General features: G+C 39.9%; 1 pseudogene; it reads right to left on the reverse strand.

Annotated features, from left to right (window-relative positions):
• Positions 1-1,974: 1,974 nt before the first annotated feature.
• Positions 1,975-3,989, reverse strand: LOC117095641 (annotated as a pseudogene).
• Between the last annotated feature and the right edge of the window lie 445 nt (positions 3,990-4,434).

The following is a 4,434-nucleotide window of genomic DNA, read 5'->3' on the forward strand; positions in this document are numbered from 1 at the left end:
GTGCTTTTTCTATATACTTAGAGATAGGGGTCTAGTTTCATTCTTCCGCATAGGGTTATCTAGTTTTTCAGCACTGTTTGTTGAAGAGACTGTCTTTTTCCCAATGTTTGTTCTTGGCACCTTTGTAGAAATGAGTTGATTGTGAATACATGGATTTATTTCTGGGTTCTCTATTCTGTTGCATTGTTCTATGTGTCTGTCCTTCCTTCCTTCCTTCCTTCCTTCCCTCCCTCCCTCCCTCCCTCATCTCTCTGTCTCTCTCTCTCTGTGTCTTTTTTTCTTTCTGACAGGATCACACTCTGTCACCCACACTAGAGTGCAGTGACGTGATCATAGCTCACTGCAGCCTTTAACTCCTAGGCTCAAGCAGTCCTCCAGCCTCAGCCTCCTGAGCAGCTAGGGACAACTAGTGCATGCCACCATGCCCAGCCATTTTTTTTTCTTTTTTGTAGACATAGGGTCTCAGTATGTTGCTAAGACTGGTCTCAAACTCCTGGCCTCAAGTGATCTTCCCACCTCAGCCTCCCAAAGTGCTGAGAATACAGTCGTGAGCCACTGCACCTAGCCTTATGTGTCTATTTTTCCCCAAATACCATTCTACTTTGGTTACCATTGGTTTATAATGTGTTTTGAAGTCATGTAGTGTGATGCCTCCAGCTTTGTTCATTTTGCTCAGGATTCCTTTGGCTATTCAGAGTCTTTTGTGGTTTCATGTAAATTTGGGGACTGTTTTTTCCATTTCTGTGAAGAATGTCATTGGTATTTTGATAGGAATTTCATTAAATCTGTAGATTGCTCTGGGTAGTATTGACATTTTGACAATATTAATTCTAATCCATGGGCATACAATATCTTTCCTTTTTTTTTTTTTATATGGAGTCTCACTCTGTCAGCCAGGCTAGAGTGTGATGGTGGAATCTCAGGTCACTGCAACCTCTGCCCCCAGGTTCAAACGTTTTGTCCTTTTTTTTTAGTAGAGACACAGTTTCACCATGTTGGCTAGGCTGGTCATGAACCCTTTCCATTTTTAAAATGTCCTCTTCAATTTCTTTCATCAGTGTGTTATAGCTTTTCTAAGATAGATCTTTCACTTATTTGGTTAAATGTATTCTAGGTATTTTATAATTCATGTAGCTATTGTAAATGAGTTTGCCTTCTTGATTTCTTTTTCAGAGCATGTGCTGTTAGTGTATGTAAATACTATTGATTTTTGTATGATTATTTTGTAACCTGCAACTTTACTTAGAATTCATTTTTCAGTTCCAACTGAATTCATTTATCAGTTCCAACATTTTTTTTGTGGAGTCTTTAGGGTTTTCTAATTATATACTCATGTTGCATGTTGTCTGTGAACAAGGATAATTTGACTTCTTCCTTTCTAATTTGGATGCCCTTAACTTATTTCTCTTTTCTAATTGTACTGGCTAGGAATTCCAGTACTGTGTTGAATAGGAATGGCGAGTGCGGACATCTTTGTCTTGTTCCAGTTCTTTTTTTTTTTTTTTTTTGACTTTAAGCAAATTTTTATTACACTAAGGTTGTCACATAATTGGATATTTCTCTACTTTGTACACAATTATTCTTACTCTCCACAGAAAGGTTGCTTAAATTCTCCTTTGGTGGTGGCAAGCCCTAAAATCCTGATTTTAACAGAATAGTGTTAAAAATGCCTCAGTGATTTAAGTTGAAAGCAGTACATTGGTACACGGCTTTTGCACCCAGTGTTAGGAATATATAAATGTCTTTTTACCCAAAAATACAAATAAATTATCTGTAGGCATAGACGATGACAGCAGTCAAACATCATATATTTGTCACTTGAAACCAGTAGCTGATTGTTATAGTGATTTCCTGAACATCAGCTAGCCTTTTCTTCAGTCATTTTCTCCAGTTTCTCTGAAGTTATTGGTGAGGAACACTGCCTTGGACTTCCTGCCATAGTTCATTAATTAAAGTAAAGCACTACTCTAATAATTAGAACTTGCCATCTCCCATAACACCTCCCATTCTGCCCATTGCACCCATTACAGGGTGCTTCTCTTTTTTTAGGAATTTCTGTGACTACAACTTCTGCTGTAGTTAACAGAGAGGCTACCCCAGCAGCATCCAATAAAGCACTTCTCACAACCTTTGTTGGCTCAACAATTCCTTTTTCCACCATATTCACAAAATTTCTGACCATGGCATCATAACCAACTTCTGAGGAACTACATAATTTTCTCAACTATCAAAGATCCTTCACCACCTGCATTTTTAGCAATGGTCATTTCAGGAATTTTGAGTGTTCTCTTAATAATTTCTGTACCAATTTTTTGATCTTCATTAGCTGGAGTCAATGAGTCCAAGGCACCAATGCACCAAAGTAGGGTACAACCCCTTCCCAGAACAATGCCTTCTTCCACAACAGCTCTTGTAGCATTAAGGGCATCTGTAACTCTGTCTTTCTTTTCATTCACTTCAACATTACTTGTCCCACTAACCGTCAGCACAGCTCCTCTATCTGAAAGTTTTGCCAGCCGTTCAATTTTTCCTTTTCATATTCACTAGTTGTGACATCCAACTGCTCAATGATTCCTTGAATTCGTTTTTCAATTTGAGCCTTGTCACCTTTTCCTTTTAAGAACATAAGATCATCTTTGATCACAGTGACCTCTTCAACTTCTCCTAAGTCATGAGGCTGAACATCTTCGAGATTTAAGGTCAACTCCTCATCTTCAAACACTGCACCACCAGTAGCAATAGTTATACCGTTAAACTGGTTCTTTCTACTGTCACCAAACCTTGGAGTTTGACTGCTACAACCTGAAGACCAACTTTTAGCCCATTCAAAATGAGTGTGCTTAGAGTTTCTCCATCAACATTTTCAGCAATTATGACCAAAGGCTTATGGTGAGCATGGGCAATTTCAAGAGCAGGTACAATGGGCTGGACACTAGAAATTTTCTTTTCACTCAATAGAACATAAGCATCCTGGAATTCACATTTCTGACCTTTTGATGTATTAATAAAGTATGGAGAAATATATCCTCAAACTTTCATGCCTTCAATAATTTCTTTTTTCTTTTTTTTTTAAGATGGAGTCTCACTCTGTCACCCATGCTGGAGTGCAGTGGCACAATCTCAGCTCACTGCAACCTCTGCCTCCTGGGTTCAAGCGATTCTCCTGCCTCAGCCTGCCAAGTAGCTGGGACTACAGGTGCATGCCACCACATCCGGCTAATTGTTTGTATTTTTAGTAGAGATGGGGTTTCACCATGTTAGCCAGGGTGGTCTCAATCTCCTGACCTCGTGATCTGCCCGCCTCCACCTCCCAAAGTGCTGGGATTACAGGCGTGAGCCACCGCACCTGGCCTCGTGCCTTCAATAATGTGTAATTCATCCGTAGTGTTTTTCCATCTTCAATGTGATGAAACCCTTTCTTTTGACCTTTTTCATTGCATCAGAAATTAGGTTGCCAATTTCTTTGTCTCCATGTGCAGACATTGTAGCAACCTGAGCAATTTCTTCAGGGGTGGTCACAGGTTTAGACTGCTTTTTAAGTTCAGCAATTACAGCATCAACAGCTAACATCACACTTCTCCTGATTTCCACTGGATTAGCACCTTTGCTAAACTTCTTGAAGCCTTCCTTGGCAACAGTAGCAGTGGTAGTGCCATCCCCAGCCTCTTCATTTGTGTTATTGGCAACATCTTGAACAAGTTTAGCTCCGATATTTTTATATTTATCCTTTAAGTCAATGGATTTTGCAACAGTCATACCATCTTTTGTTACTTTGGGACTTCCCCAGTTCTGCTCAATAATCACTGTTTTTCCCTTTGGCCCCATTGTAATGGCTACAGCAGTGGGTAAAAGGTCTACACCTTGAAGCATTAAGACTCAGGCATCTGCACCAAAAATTTTACATCTTTGGCATAAACCCGAGTGAGATGAGGAACCAGGACCCTCGGCACTGGTCTCATCTGATGAAAGACTGCAGGTAATTGAAGCATTTCTGCAGGGTGGTGGCAGGGCTTGCGCACGCTGACATGGGCTGTCGGTGCTGAGTGAGGGGGCTTGTTCTACTTCTTAAAGGAAAGGCTTTCAGCTTTTCCTCGTTGAGTATGATGTTAGCTGTGGGTTTGTCATATATACCCAGTTTGTGTGTATTTTTACCCACAATGTGTTGAGCATTTTTTATCATAAGGGAACGCTGAATTTTATTGAATGCTTTTTCAGCATCTATTGAAATGATTACATGGCTTTTGTTCTTGGTTCTGTTGACATGATGTATCACACTTGTTATTGATTAGTACATGCTGAACCATCCTTGTATTCCCGGGATGCATCCCACTTGATCATGGTGAATGACCTTTGTAATGTGGTGTTGCATTCAGTTTGCTAATATTCCATTGAGGATTTTTGCATCTATGTTCATCAAGGATATTGGCCTGTAGT

The sequence above is a fragment of the Trachypithecus francoisi genome, unplaced genomic scaffold (genome assembly GCF_009764315.1).
Source record: "Trachypithecus francoisi isolate TF-2019V2 unplaced genomic scaffold, Tfra_2.0 Lachesis_group14, whole genome shotgun sequence".
Taxonomy (NCBI): domain Eukaryota; kingdom Metazoa; phylum Chordata; class Mammalia; order Primates; family Cercopithecidae; genus Trachypithecus; species Trachypithecus francoisi.